The sequence below is a fragment of the Ursus americanus genome, chromosome 11 (assembly GCF_024610735.1).
Source record: "Ursus americanus isolate L20-20 chromosome 11, mUrsAme1.1.p, whole genome shotgun sequence".
In the NCBI taxonomy this organism is placed as follows: Eukaryota; Metazoa; Chordata; class Mammalia; order Carnivora; family Ursidae; genus Ursus; species Ursus americanus.
The window spans coordinates 43359800-43376903 of NC_142137.1; positions in this window are offsets into that span (position 1 = coordinate 43359800).

Below are 17104 nucleotides of genomic sequence, written 5' to 3' on the forward strand. Positions count from 1 at the left end.
TTCAATCATTTATGGAACATAAGACATAGGAAGATCGGTAGGAGAAGAAGGGAAGAAAGAAGAGGGGGTAAACAGAAGGGGGAATGAACCATGAGAGACTGTGGACTCTGGGAAATAAAATGAGGGCTTCATAGGGGAGAGGGTTGAGGGATTGGGATAGGCTGGTGATGGGTATTAAGGAGGGCACATATTGCATGGTGCACTGGGTGTTATACGCAAGTAAGGAATCATGGAACATTGCATCAAGAACTGGGGACGTACTGTATGGTGACTAATATAACAAAATAAATATTATTAAAAAAATAAATAAAAAATAAAATACTTCAGTTTAAAAACTTTGCTTACCATTTCTTCCTGAATTCTACCTCTTCCTTCTGATTTCTTTGGTTTTTCTGGCTGAGCAATATTATTGAATAGCTCATTTAGTGAAAGTCAACCTTTTGTTTTTAAATGTCTGGAAATGTGTTTACTTCCCCCTTAATACTGAATGCTAGGAGTCTAACTTAACATTTTTTCCTCAGCATTTTGAAGATACAGTTTCACCATCCTTCTGTATCAATTGTCACTGACTCCAAGTCTACTTTTATTCTGATTGGCATCCTTGTAAATTTTCTTTTTTCTCTGGTAGTTTTTAAAATTGGTTGTTTGTGATAATCTATAGTTTCACTACAATGTATTTAGTGAAGGTTTGGTTTTCTTTGTGCTGTTCCGAACTCAATGTACTTTTAAGGTATAGGACAAGTTTTCTATTTGGGGAAATTCTCTAACATATATCTTTATTGCCTCTTCCAAATTCTCCTATTTTCTCCATTTGAATTTTACTTATTAACTGTAATCTCTCATTTTATTTTCCATAGCTCAATCTGTCTTTCATACTTCTATGGACATATCTAGGCTTTTGAGAACCTACCACTTACACAATCTGGGAGTTTTTAAAGAAGACTACAGGGATGCCTGGGTGACTTGGTCAATTAAACATCTGACTCTTGGTTTTGGCTCAGGCCATGATCTCAGGGTTGTGGGATCAAGCTCCACATTGGGCTTTGCATTCAGCAGGGAGTCTGCTTGAAGATTCTCTGCCTCTGCCCTCCCCACCCCACACCCACACCCCCACCCCCACCTACTTGTGCTTTCTTTCTAAAATAAATAAATCTTTCTAAAAATAATAAAGGGAGAATACAAAATACGAATAGAAAATTAGACATGAAATGAATATTTCTTTAGAATGAGAAATCACAAATTATAAATTGAAACAAGTATACTGAAATAAATGCTACAAATATAATATACTCTAAAAATATATAATTTGTATATTATCTGCTGGAGTACTTCCATAATGCCTTTTTTCTCCTTCATTTTTGGGTGCATATTTCTCTATGACAGTAATTATGTCATATCTTTTTCAGTTGATGAAATAGATATTCTAGGCTTGAAGGAGAGCAATATATTCCACCCCAAAATATGCCACTTTGTCATATTAATTATTTTGAATTAAAGTTTATTTAAGAAACAACCAGTATAAGAAGGACACTACGTCTCTCCTTTGTCTCCCTGAAAGCAGGAAATAAATCTCCCATGTGAGGGTACTCTCCCTATGCCACCAGGGTAGAAGGCATTCTTACCACCAGAGGTAGGGAATACAGGACTGAGAAAGCTCTATAAACAAGCTATTACTTCACTAGTTTGCTACCCTAAGCCTAAACCCCATTATTTTGTCAATTTTTCACAAATGTATTGTTTCCTTGTCTAAAAAGTATGAAAACTGTCTGGTTTGGTCATTTGGGCAAATCTCATATTTTTATGGGCTCCCATATATATGAAATTAAATTTGCTTTTCTCCTGTTACTCTGTCTTTATGTCAATTTAATTATTAGACTGGCCAAAGAACCTAGAAGAGAAGAATTTGTTCCTATAGTTTGTTCTCTAGTTTGAGTTTCATTATTGATAATTTGTCTTTAAAAAGGTGTCCTTTAGTGCCACAACTCATCATTGGTAATATCTGTGTTTAGGATTATTATCAAATATGGGGACAACTTCTAGGAAGTTACTTTCATATATAAACTGCAAGAGCATCTTCTGACCACAGATGTATAAAACCTTGTTTCTTGGCTTGGGGCCTGGGGAGACGCCGGAATAGGAGGACCCTAAGCACACCTCGTCTCATGGACACACCTAGATGACTGCCACAGCAGTGCAACTAACCCAGAAAACAACCAAAACCTGGCAGGAGAGACTCTCCACAGTTAACCCCTAGAGAGGAGGCCACATGGAAAATGATAGGTGAGGCAGAGACTCAGGAACCAAACTCCCTGTAAGATTAACCACAAATGGGAGGAACACCACAACATGGAGAAGGAAGAGAAACAGACCCCATACCAGGCACCCTACACACTGGGAACCTGCACTGGGAAGACAAGTCCTCATAACATTGGCTTTGAAAAATAGTGGGGGGCTTAAGGTTGTGAGTTTTTACAATCAGTGGAGCTTAACTCTGGGTACTTTAAAAATAATTGGGATGGGCTCTGGGAGAGCTGGAGGGTGACAGGAAACTGAGTCCTTGCCATTAAAGTCCTTCTATAACAAAAAAACTCACTGAGATAGAGCAGTTTGAGAAGTGCCTGGTTTGTAGCGGAAGATTTATTTACTAATCTCAGAATGTTCATTGAAGGGGCAATGATCTTTAGGAGACTTTTCCAAGAACAACAGAGCTGATAGGCACCATTTCTCTTCCCTCCCCCCCACCCCTTTCCACATCCCTAGCCTAGATACCAGGACACCGACAGAAACCAGTAAACACTTGCCACCTAGCTTACTAATACCACATGTCCTGCTCAAACACTGTCCTGTGGACACGCTCCATCCAACTTGACCCACTCTTCAGGAGTTCCTCCAAAGCAGTGCCTGATGCATCTCATTCTGTAAGCAGCCCCAGTAGTCACCAGCACCACTTCAAAAATGACTGTTAGCCTGGGGAGAGAGGAAGATAATCACACACACTGGCTCAACTACAGCCCTAACAGTGGACTGGGGGCACACATCTGATTTGACTGCTAGACCCACCTACCAACAAAAACCTCACAGGAGCAGAATGAAGAGCCCTGTAGTTTGGAGTCACTGCAACTCCAACAGACAGACTGGGGATAGATATCTGGTCTAATTGCAGGTCCCACCCACCAATGAAAGCCTCTCAGGGAACAACACAGCAAGAGTGCCCTACAGTTCAGTGTAACTGCATTTCTAACAAACAGACTGAGGGCAGGCATCTGATCTGACCCAACTACAAGCCAAGGTGGCCCCAGAATGGCCCCTTAATAGCACAGAGACCAAACTTTGCCCACAGCAGGCAAAGAGGGCCATTGCAGCTGACTGGTCTAAAGCAAACACAGGTCAAACACAACAATAGGGCATATGCAACACATGAAGGAGACACCCCTCAAGCTCCAGGTTCTTTTTTTTTTTTTTTTTTATCTTAAATTTTTTTTTTTTTAATGATTTTTTATTATATTATGTTAGTCACCATACCGTACATCCCCGGTTTCCGATGTAAGGCTCGATGATTCATTAGTTGTGTATAACACCCAGTGCACCATGCAATACGTGCCCTCCTTACTACCCATCACCGGTCTATCCCATTCCCCCACCCCCCTCCCCTCTGAAGTCCTCAGTTTGTTTCTCATAGTCCATAGTCTCTCATGTTTCATTCCCCCTTCTGATTACCCCCCCCTTTCTTTATCCCTTTCTTCCCCTACTGATCATCCTAGTTCTTATGTTCCATAGATGAGAGAAATCATATGATAGTTGTCTTTCTCTGCTTGACTTATTTCACTTAGCATTATCTCCTCCAGTGCTGTCCATGTTGTAGCAAATGTTGAGAACTCGTTCTTTCTGATAGCTGAGTAATATTCCATTGTATATATGGACCACAACTTCTTAATCCAGTCATCTGTTGAAGGGCATCTCGGCTCCTTCCACGATTTAGCTATTGTGGACATTGCTGCTATGAACATTGGGGTGCATATGGCCCTTCTCTTCACTACGTCTGTATCTTTGGGGTAAATACCCAGTAGTGCAATGGCTGGATCATAGGGTCAAGCTCCAGGTTCTGGTGAACAGGGAACATTACACTATAGGAGCTCTTCTTCACAAAGCCACTACTTTCAAGACCAGGAAATGTAGCTGACTTTCCCAGCACATAGAAATGAACACAGTTAGTTAGACAAAATAAGGAGACAGAGGAATTAGTCCTGATTGAATGAACAAGACAAAATCATAATAGAGCTAGGTGAAGTGGAGATAAGCAATATGTCTGATAGAGAATTCAAAGTCATCGTCATAAAGATACTTACTGGGCTTGAGAAAAGACTGGAGGATCTCAGTGAAACCTTCAACAAAGAGATAGAAAATATTAAAAAGAACCAATCAATGAAGAATTCAATAAAGGAAATTAAAAATACAGTAGAGGGAATATATAGTAGACTAGAGGAAGAAGAAGAATGGACCAGCTATCTGGGAAGACAGAGTAATGGAAAGCAACCAAGATGAACAGAAAAAAGAATAATAAAAAATAAGAATAGGTTATGGGAACTCAGAGACTTCATCAAGCATAACAACATTCGCATTACAGGGATTCCAGAAAGGGAAGTGAGAGAGGAGGGGACAGAAAATTTCTCTGAAGAAATAATAGCTGAAAACTTCCTTATCTGGAGGAAAAAAAGCAAATACCCAAACCCAGGAAGCACAGAGAGTGCCTAACAAAATTAACCCAAGGAGATCCACACCAAGACACACAGTAATTTAAATGGCAAAAAGTAGTGACAAAGAGAGAATTTTAAAAAGCAGCAGGAGAACACAGTTACAACAGAAGCCCCTGAGGCTATCAGCCGATTTACAGCAGAAACTTTGCAGGCCAGGAGAGAGTGGCATGATATATTCAAAGTGCTGAAAGGAAAAAACCTGCTATCAAGATTGCTCTATCCAGCAAGACTATCATTCATAATAGAATGAGAGATAAGTAGTTTTCTAGACAGACATAAGTTAAATTTATCACTACTAAACCAGCCTTACAAGCAACATTAAAGGAACTCTTTGGGTGAAAATAAAAGGCCATAATCAAGAGTAAAAAAAAATCAGGAAAGGAAAAAAATTCACAGGTACAAACATAATAAAAGTAGTAGATTAATCACTTATAAAACTGGTATGGAGGGGCACCTGGGTGATTCAGTCAGTTAAGCATCTGACTCTTGATTTGGGCTCAGGTCACAATCTCAGGGTTATGAGATTGAGCCCTGTGTTGGGCTCCCTGCTGGGTGTGGAGCCTGCTTAAGATTCTCTCTCCCTTTGCCTCTGCCCCTCCCCACATGATCTTGTGCTTCCTCTCTAAAAACAAAAACAAAAAACAAAAATTGGTATGGTGGTTAAAGCACAAAAGCAGTAAAATTAATTATAAAATCATCAAGGAATTCACAAAACAAAATGGATATAAAGTATGACATATGTATACAGTATGGAGGGAGGAGCAAATATTTAGTGCTTCTGGAATGGGTTCGAACTTCAGCGCCCATCATCCTAGTACAGACTGCTATATGCATAGCATGTTACATATAAGCCTAATGGTAACCACACATCCAAAAGCTCTTATAGATACACAAACAATAAAGAGAAATGAATCCAAGCACATGGCTAAAGAAACCCATTAAACCACAAGGGAAGAGAGCAAGAGAAAAAAGAAACAGACAAGAACTAAAAAAAAAAAAAAAGGAAAAAACAAAAATAAGTAACAAAATGGCACTTAACTATACACCTATCAATAATGACTTTGAATATAAATGGACTAAATTTTCCAATCAAAAGACATAGGGTGACAGAATGGCTAAAAAGCAAGACTCATGTATTTTTTTTAAAGATTTTATTTATTTATTTGAGAGAGAGAGAGCGAGCAAAAGCTGGGGGAGGGGCAAAGTGAGAAGCAGGATCAGACTCACTGCTGAGTAGGAAGTCCAAAGGATCCCCAGGACCCTGGGATCATGACCTGAGCCAAAGGCAGGTGCTTCACTGACTGAGCCACACATGCACCCCAAGACCTATTTATACGCTGCCTAGAAGAGACTCATTTCAGACCTAAAGATGCCTGCAGAGTGAAAGTGAAGGGATGAAGAAACATTTATCATGTAAATAGAAATGAAAAGAAAGCTGGGATAGTAATACTTAGATAAGAAAAAAATAAATTCTAAAACAAAGCTTGTAACAAGAAGTAAACTACACAATCATAAAGGGAACAATCCAACAAGAAAATATAGCGATTATAAATATTTATGCACCCAACATATAAACACCCAAATACATAAAGCAACTATTAAGAGACATAAAGGAAGAAATCAGTAGTAATACGATAATACTAGAGGACTTTAACAACCCACTTACATCAATGGAGGTAATCTAGATTGAAACTCAACAAGGAAACAGTGACTTTGAATGACACATTGGACCAGATGGATCTAACAAATATATTCAGGACATTCCATCCCAATAAATTAGAATACACATTCTTTTCAATTACAGATGGAACATTCTCCAAAATAGATCACATGGTAGGCCTCAAAACAAGTCTCAACAAATTCAAACAGACTGAAATTATGGCATGCACATTTTCCAACCACAATGATGTTAAACTAGAAATCAATCACGAGAAAAAAATCTGAAAAGAGCACAAATACATGGAGGTTAAATAACATGCTACTAACCAATGAATGGGTCAACCAAGAAATCAAACAAGAAATCAAAAAATACATGGAGACAAATGAAAATGAAAACACAATGGTCCAAAATCTTTGGATGCAGCAAAAGCAGTTTTAAGAGAGAAGTTTATAGCAATCAGGCCTACTTCAAGAAATGAGAAAAATCTCAAAGAAATCCTAACCTTACACCTAAAGTAGGTAGAAAAAGAATAAACAAAACCCAAAGCTAGTAGAAGGAAGAAAATAATAAAGATTAGAGCAGAAATAAATGATATAGAACCAAAAAAACCATAGAACATATCAGTGAAACCAAGAGCTGGTTCTTTGAAAAGATCAACAAAATTGATAAACCTCTAGTCAGACTCACTGACACCACAGAAATATACAGGATTATAAGAGAATATTATGAAAAATTACATGACAACAAATTGGACAACCTAGAAGAAATGGGTGAAGTCCTAGAAACATACAGCCTACCAAAACTAAAGCAGGAAAAAATAAAAATTTAAAGGCTTATTACCAGCAATCAGTAATCAAAAAAAAAAAAAAAAAAAAAAAAAAACCCAAGAAAACAAAGGTTTAGGACCAGATGGCTTCACAGGTGAATTCTACCAAACATTTAGAGTTAATATCTCTTCTTCTCAAAATATTCCAAAAAAATAGAAGAAGAAGGAAAACTTCTAAACTCATTCTATGAGGCCAGCTTTGCCCTGTTACCAAAACCAGATAAAAACAACACAAAAAAGAGAATTATATCTCTGATGAACACAGATACAAAAATCCTAAACAAAATACTAGTAAACCAAAACCAACAATACATTAAAAAAAATCACCCACCACAATCAGGAGGGATTTATTCCCAGGACCTAGGGTGGTTCGATATACACAAGTCAATCAACATGATACATCACATTGAAGAAAAAGGATAAAAACCATATGATCACTTCAACAGATGCAGAAAAATTATTTGTTGAAGTACAATTTCATTTATGATAAAAATTCTCAACCAAAGGGCTCCTGGGTGGCTCAGTCGTTAAGCATCTGCCTTCGGCTCAGGGTGTGACCCCGGTGTTCTGGGATCGAGCCCCTCATCAGGCTCCTCCGCTGGGAGCCTGCTTCTTCCTCTCCCACTCCCCCTGCTTGTGTTCCCTCTCTCGCTGGCTGTCTCTATCTCTGTCAAATAAATAAATAAAATCTTAAAAAAATTCTCAACAAAATAGGTTTAGAGGGAACATACATCAACGTAACAAAGGCCATATATGGAAAAACCCACACCTAATAACATACTCAATGGTGAAAAACTGAGAACTTTTCCACTAAGGTCAGGAAGAAGACAAGGATGTCCACTCTCACCACTTCTATTCAACATACTACTGGAAGTCTTAGCCACAAAAATCAGGCAATAAAGAGAAATAAAAGACATCCAAGTTTATAAGGAAGAAGTAAAACTTTTACTATATGCAGATGACATGATACTTCATATAGAAAATCCAAAAGAAAGAAAGAAAGAAAGAAAGAAAGAAAGAAAGAAAGAAAGAAAGAAAGAAAATCCTAAAGACCAACAAAAAACTACCAGATAAATGAATCCAGTAAGGTTGCAGGATACAAAATCAATATACAGAAATCCATTGCATTTCTATACACTAATCATGAAATAGCCAAAAGAGAAAGTAAGAACACAAGCCTACTTACAGTTGCACCAAAAATAGTAAGATACCTGGGAATAAATTTAACCCAAGGAGGTGAAAGACCTGTACTCCAAAAACTATAAAACATTGAGGAAAGAAGTTGAAGATGACACAAGAAATGGAAATATGTTCCATGCTCATGGATTGGGAAAACAAATATTTTTAAAATGTCTACAGTACCCAAAGCAATCTACAGACTTAATGCAATCCCAATCAAAATACCAACAGCATTTTTCATGGAACTAGAACCAACAATTCTAAAATTTGTATGAAACCACAAAATGCCCTGAATAGCCAAAGGCAATCTTGAAAAAGAAACATAAAACTGGAGGTATCACAATTCCAGACCTTATTACAAAGCTTCGGTAATCAAAAGTCAGAGAAAGACAAATACCATATAATTTCACTCTTGTGATATTTAAGAAACAAACTAACAAAGAAAAAAGAGAAAAAATACAACAACAACAACAACAAAAACCCCAGACTCTTAAATACAGAGAAATGGTTGTCAGAGGGGAGGTAGGTGGGCGGATGGGTGAAGTAGGTGAATGGGGTTAAAAATATACTTTTGATGATGAGCACGAATAATGTATAGAATTAGTACATAATTATACTATACACCTGAAACTAATAAAACATGGCATGTTAATTACGCTTGAATAAGAACATACAAACAGAAGACCTTGTTTTACTGTCTCAGCGACAGGGGCTATAGGACATTTTCCTACCACGAAACAACCTGTGGCTTTGCCTTTCTGTGGCATATCCCCAAGTCAACTTTCCCAACTTTATACATAGCCATTCCAGTGCTACCCAACATGAGGAATATGTGACAGGGACCAAGAGGAATGGAAAGCAGTCTTAACCAATTGTAGTTTAAAATCCCACTTTTGCAAATTTTATAGAAACCTGTAACAATACAAACACATTGCTAAGAAGAGGCATATTTCTCCCATACAAGGAAAGGGTCTGCAGTATCATTATTTCATGACAAATCTGGTAAATTAGAGTCTATATAGTTCCCATTTCTTTTTTTTAAAGATTTTTATTTATTTTTCAGAGAGAGAGAGGGCAAGCACACAAGCAAGGGGAGCAGCAGGCAGAGGCAGAAGCATGCTCCCCACTGAGCAGGGAGCCTGATGCGGGACTCAATCCCAAGACCCTGGGATCATGACCTGAGCCAAAGGCAGATGCTTAACCGACTGACCCACCAGGCATCCCTGTTTCCCATTTCTTTATTTCTTCCACCATATTCTGATTTCTTCACTTCTCTTTTGAATTTCATCAGTTTTCTTTTCATTGGAGTTAAGGTACCATTTATCCCATCTCTTCAGTTTTTCATTTCAATGATAATGTTTCCAATTCTAAAATTTCTATTTTGTTATTTTTACACCTTCCCCTAATTTTTATTTTTTTAAGATTTTATTTATTTATTTATTTATTTGAGAGAGAGGGAAGAGAAGAGAAAGCATGAGAGCAGGGGCAGGGGGAGAGGGAGAAAGAGAATCCCAAACAGACTCCAAACTGAGCTCAAGGAGCCCAACATGGGTCTTGATCTCAGGACCTCAAGATCATAACCTGAGCCAAAACCATGAGTCAGACGCTTAACTGCCCATTCCCCTAATTTTTAAAAAATAATATCCTATGGCCATCTTATGCATTCACTTTCTTCTTTTGTATATCTAGGCATTTAAAGATATTTATATTTTAATTTATTCTAAGTTGCTCTATTATCTATAATTTCTTGAGTGGGAATGTTCCCAACTTTTGTGCCACTTAACCACCTCAGGATGGTAGAGTATCTTATGTGTTTTGTAGTTTTTAACAGTGCGCCTATCATGAGAGTCTTACGTGCCCTGGCTTACGGAGGCATCCCCATGAGGCAGTTCTGCTCACCTTTGTGAATAGAGCTCAGAGCTCACTCTACCACGTATGGGGCCTGAAGCCTCAACACCAACTCTGCACTGGTACTGAAAGCCCCTCCCCTTTTTGCAAATGGATGTGGCACAATTTGATCATTTCAGCAAATAGCAAGCTGGGGCGGGGGGGTAAATGCTGCTATCTTCCTGTGGATTGAGGTAGGTAGCAGCTGATGCCACACATGACCACAAACACACATACACCACATGTATATAACCTCAATAACAGATGGTATATCACAAAGAAAGCGAGTCTTGAACCAAACTCTGCTCACCAGCCCCCACTGCCCCCAAACAAAAAAGAAGGTAAACATTTATTAGCAATCAGGTACAAAAACAGTTACATGCTTGTGGTCTTTGCCTTACAGCACCTTGCATGAAAAGCTTGCTTCAGTACAGAAACAATATTTTCATGGCAGAACTACCTAGACTTACAGTCACATGAGATGACTGGATCGCCATGAACTGGAAGAACTTAGACTGATGGACTGTAGATCTCAAGCACTACAATAATTGTAGAAGTCCTCTAAGCTACCTGGAGTTTTATACTTTGTACCTTCACAATGTTCCTAACTGAACACATTGATCTTGAACATGACTCATTTTGCCAATTAAGAAATTGTTTCTAACATTGCTTAAACTAATAACCCTTCTGGTAAGAATCTGATATTTGAAATGTTAAGCACCCACCTGTAACAGTATGGATTCTTGATGAAGGTACTTCAAATACTGACAAACCATATCCATCTCTGTATTTGTTGACTTTCATCTACATATTGCAGAAAAGTACCTGGAAAGATGGCCATCAGCAACTCCTATGATCACATTCCAACAGCATCCTGACCACTTTCAGCCTGAGAGTTCCAATGTTCAGCACTCCTCTTAAATGTGGTGTGCAGAACCAAATGGCCTGATGTAAGGCAAACATAATCAAGGAAAACATGACTCTTAAACCCCAGAGGTAGACATTCTAATTCTGTTTACATGATTGCAAAGATTTTCAGCAGCCATTTGGCTGATGTTAACATTTTAATCACCTATTGTGTTTTACACACGTACACAGGGCTCAAGGTAGGGCTCCTCCATACTGGACGTGGATGAGTCATCTTCCATACCTAAATTTTGGGTTCATATGTATTCTTTTTACATTTAATCTTAGAACTTTCTCTACATAATATCCATGGGTTGTTTTTTTTTTTTTTTTAGAATATTCATTCTGCCATCTGGTGAACAGATGGATGGATGGATAAAACATCTAACATTACTCCACTCAGTAGACCATGTTTTACAGTCAGCAATGCTGTCCTAAAATTATTTCAAGCTCTGGATCCTGCTTCTATTATTTCCCTGTCATTGCCCCACTTTCTCTCTTTTTTGGATATTAAAAGTAGTCATCACTAGTAGCCAAGAAAATTGCAATGAAGAGAAAGGCTTACCATGAAGAAATAGTAATTTACGAAGTGGTGCCCTAGTGGCGTGGATTATTACAGGCTCCCAGTGAGGCTACCTCCCTTTGGGGGAGCAGCTTATGCAGTAGGAGAAGCTGATTCAATGCATTTCTGATTCTGCGTCCTCTCCTGATATAGGGTGTGCTATAACCAACTCTGCTAAGGGATCAAGTTTCATGGAACATGTAATGATATCACAGCAGGACCTGAGCAAACAACAAATATTAGAGGTAGCTAGGGAAAGCAAACGATTATGGAAAAGTTAAGGATCAGAGAGAGTTCCTAAGGCAGAAAATTCTTCCTGTTTCAGGCTTGAGTCTAGGGAAACATAAATACAATGGTCTATTGTACAACTGTCCAATAGTAATGGACTTTGGTCACTACCAGCCTGGGAATACATGTACCAGGCAATCTTAAAAGTAATTCAGTTGATTATTAGTCCCTGAACCCATTCTGTCATTCTATGCTAAATAATAATAGTAATAATAACTTCAAGTCTTGCATACAGTAAGCTTTTTAAAAATCAGCACACTCTAATTTCTAGAAAAATAAAATGTGATAAGGCACACAGTATCAGATTACTCATCACTCAAAGCTCTTAAAGGATTAGTGTTATTTTGTTGGAGATCTGAGACCACAGTTTCTACTAAATGAATTATCTCCCAGAGATGGGTTTAACAGGTGCTAAAGACTTCTTTTTTTTATTAATGACTTTTTCTCAAAACTTTAAGGTCTCCTGTGTATTTAAACTCTAGAATTAGTCGTATTTCCCTTTCTATAATGGCCCTAAATAAAAAATACTAGAGTTCTCTTTTTGTTGTCTTTACTCCTGTGGATGTCCCTTCCATGTCTCCAAAACCTTCCTTACTCAAAACTTTCCTTTTATTTTCTTTTCATTTCATATTCATTTACTCATATAAAAAATCTGTTTGTTAGTTTTCTGGTGGTATTTATTCCATATTTTCTCTTAATAAAGTGGACTTTCAGAATGAGGAAAGAAATCACTACAGGTTTAAAAAATGCTCACAAAACCACAAACATCAGAAAACAACATTATTATTAACTGGCAATAAGGTTATCATTTCTTTTTTAGTTTTCTTCATTTTGATCACCTTTTTTTTTTTTCATAAAATCTATGTATAACTTACAGTTGACCATGCTTTTAGGTGCTAAAGACCACCATTTGTCCGTTGCTATGTGCTGATTATTTTGAACAACTCCCATATGGGTCCTAGTTCATGTCTGAAAGATGCTCGTCAAATCCTCTTCTAAGCAAAAAGGAAATTACTTCTTCTGCCTTCATTGTGGGTTATCTTCTTCATCCTCTTCAGGAGTAGTGAAAGCAAAGAGGCTGAACAAGTCAATCATTGTGTGCAAACCAGAGGATACCAAATCATATAGAACTAGCAGCTCTAGTTCTGATGGCCTCCTTCTTATCCCTCCCAGGGTGCTGTGTTGCACAGCGGGGACAGAGGGCCTGAGCCGTGGGACCTCCTGCTGCAGCAAACATCTGCACATGCAGGTTTCTTATCAGGGTGGTAACTACTGTAGCTGCACTGTCAGTGGGCACGTGAATATATCGGAGCAGGTGCACAGAGGGGGGATCTTCAGCTCAGAAAATGACAAACCAGCAAATCTACCACGTCTGCTAAAGAAGCGGTCTCTTCCCCAAGTAGATGAAGAAGTATAGGTTCTGATTTGATTTCAATTGACTAGAGTCCTATTAAAAAGACTAGATTTCCGTTTTCTTGTGTTAAGACTAAGTGCCTTTTTCTTTCGTGTTTTTTAAGAAATATACGCAGAAGAGAAATAAATACGAAAACTGTGCTGACCTAAATAACTATTTGCCTCATCTTCTACAGATGTAATTTGAAGGAGCTGATAAAGAAACTAGAGTCCCTTAGAGGCCTTGTGTAATTACAAAGGAAACACTACAGAAAGCTAAAATGGCAAATATATTTAAGGTAATTCCCTGTGAATAGACTTTGGCCGCCACCATCCATTTTATTATTGCTTTTCTAAATTGCTTTCTTGCTGTTCTCTACCAGAGCCTCAGATCAATCTCTAGGTATTGTTGTGAGGGCTTGTCCAAAGTAATGACACCTGGCACAGAGCTGTAATTGTTTTATGTGCAGGGCATGTTATGCTGTGCACTAGGTCTTTTTCTTCATTAAGAGACTTTGAATCTCATAGTTGGCTCTAAGCACAAAAGAGGGCACCTTGCACCAAATGTTTTAAATAGAATTTTCTCCAGAAAGCAAGGAGCATAGGGTCACCCTCATTCGGAGAATGAGAGGTGGTAGGGAGACATCTAGAGCACAGTGTGAGCTATCAATATATTACCTCTCAGCTCCAAATCCACGTTTCCTTCCATGCTCTGCAATAACAGAGCGGAATTCTACAAATCTCTCTCCATTGCCAGCTGGCCCAGCCTTTGACCATCAAGAGAGGGATGCTGGATGAGGGAGAGGCTTCTCTGCCTGGTCTGCAGTACTGAGTTTGTAGGGCTCCTGCAGAATGTGTGATTTTCTCAGCAATGCCTGCAGGCCAGCAGCAAGTGACCCCTTTACTGGCACTCCCCCTCAGACGTGTCCATGATAGTCTGTCTCACTGAGGCTGGATTCTCAGCACCTCCCCTCCCCCTGGGCAGTTTCCTAGGGGAGAGCCACTGCTTAGCACCTCTCCATGAACAGTTTCCCCGCATATACCCCTGGGTAGACGTCACAGAAGAGGGCTGATGGCCACGGCTTCTCCCCTAAAAAAGCTTCCCAGAGCACTGCAATCTGCAGAGCTCCGAGGCACAGCACCGCCATGAGGACGGCTTCTCCCAGCACTCCAGAGGGAGTATGCCTAGTGAACTTCACAGACACAGAGAGCCACGACTGCGCCCTCTCCTGGAATGTCTGCATCTCCACCCTGGGGAACATGGCATTGTCCTGGGGTGCTCCATCTCAATGCTGGGGTGATGGCTACTCCCATTATCTGCTATTCCTGTATTTGTTGGCATTCTCTTGGCTCGGATTCGCCAATCCCCCATTATGGAAATCCCCTGTTAGTTCTTTATGTTGAATTTTCTCTATTCAGTTTTTTTTGTGTTTTCTGTTTCCTGCTGGACATTGACTGATACAATCTTTCAGTGGGAGGGAAGAGAGGGGTTCTCAGTGCTTCATAGAAAGAAGAGCTGCTTCGCCCCTGGCATTTCTGCCCCAGTGCCCATCTTCCTAACAATACCCTTGCTCCTCCCATTGGCTGCTCTCAGCAAATGGTGATAACTGGCTTAAACCCATTTAATGCTGGCCCCCTAAAGACTCCTACCTCCCTCACTCCAAGTTTTCCTGCATCTCTGCCCATCTTCGACGCATCTAAAGTGGGTAAGAAGAATCACTTTAATTTCTACATGAAATGTACTAAGGTAAAACCTGTACACTGACCTTTAAAAAAATTCACAACTTGATATTTTGTAGCAGATACTTGAATAGAACTCTGATTTGATCAATACTGCAAATTGCCAAGTTAGTGAAAGTCCTGGAAAATCATGCTGAGAAACAGCAGAAATCTGTTCATAATGCGAAGGTCAGTCAAGAATTTCTGAATTGCACTGGACAGTATCACAACCACAGTAGCCTGATTTTGACACTATAATCCATCTCCACCCTAGCACACAGAAAGTCAGTGTTCATTATGTAATTTTCCACTGCATGACCAGAGTAGTGACAGATTGACTTCCCATGATGACTATAAATAACAGAAATGCACTGAAAGACTCTAGTCTTAATAGTCTAGAGATAAGTAAGACATTACAGTTAGAGGTTCTGAAAAAATACTACACTTAGTTCTTTGGTCTGATTCCCCTAGTGGCCTTCATCTTCCTGGCTCAAATAAAAATATGCTCTAATTATTCCTATAGTTGCGGTAACTTTTTTTTTTGTTTAAGCTTCAGGTGTACATCACAGTGATTTGATATTTTTATACATTACAAAATGATTCCCACAATAAGTCCAGTTACCATCCGTCACAATACAAAGTTATTACAGTGTTATTGACTATATTCCCCATGCTATACATTCTATCTCCATGACTTATTTATTTTATAATTGGAGGTTCGTACCTCTTCATCTTCTTTACCCATTTTGCCTGCCTCCCAACCTCTCTCTACTTGGGCAACCAATAGCTTGTTGCCTGTGTCTATGAGTCTATTTCTGCTTTGTCTTTTCATTTTTTTTCTTAGATTTCACATTTAAGTGAAATAATACAGTATCTGTCTTTCTCTCACTTATTTCGCTTAGCATAATACACTCTAGGTCCATTTATGTTGTCACAAATACCAAGATTTCATTCATTTTATGGCTGAGTACTATTCCATTGTATACACTATACCACATCTTTATCCATTCATCCACTGATGTATGCTTAGGTTACTCCCATATCTTGGCTATTGTAAATAATGCTGCAATAAACATGGGGGTACATATATCTCTTCATATTTGTGTCAGGTCACTTTAATCTCAGCTGAAAAAAGTAATTCATCTGAAAAATTATAATCTAAACATAAAATATGAAGTAAACAAAGAACTTTTGTCCAACAGCAGAAATGAATGACCAGATTCTGTTTCACAATCATGCCACAAAAGGGGCAGAGCAGAGCTGTGTTTTTATATTTGAAATTCATTTAAAAGTATGGCACAAAATCTGGTTCCTGATATTGTACTGAGGTTTGGGCTTGGCAGTGCTTAGAAATACAAGTTTCATTTTTATATCCATTTTGTTCTTGTTGATCCCCAATTCATTTCACCTCAGGTACGTCAGGCTCTTCATGTTTCTCTCCCTGCTCGAGGACCCATTGGGAAGCAGCCCACCTGACACAATTTCGAAGAGCACCATTTATAGAAGATACACTTGAGTGCCCTGGAATGGCAGAGGGACTAAAACAGTTCCCACAGAGGGGATGATGGTAACTGAAAGCAAAGAAGGACAATCTGGAAATTATTCAGATTTTAGGCTAAAAACCTGGGAGGGAAGAGCTGCTGTTGTCTAACATGGAGGAACACATAGAAAAAATCTGCTGTTGCTGAAAAATGCAACAAGAGATGAGGTTCTGCCCTGGTTCCTCATGTACTTCACTTTACAAACTTCAAACTGGTTATTCCCCTACTTGAGCCCCTCTGAATAATCCCATTCCAACTCATATTTCCATGGATGGGGACAGGCTCCTCCTCCAATTAACCCGTCTATCTCCGTATACCCAAGACTTCATTTCTACAAGTCCCATTCAACAGGGGTGTTCAGTTAGCTAATTTAATCCCCTCCCCTTCCAG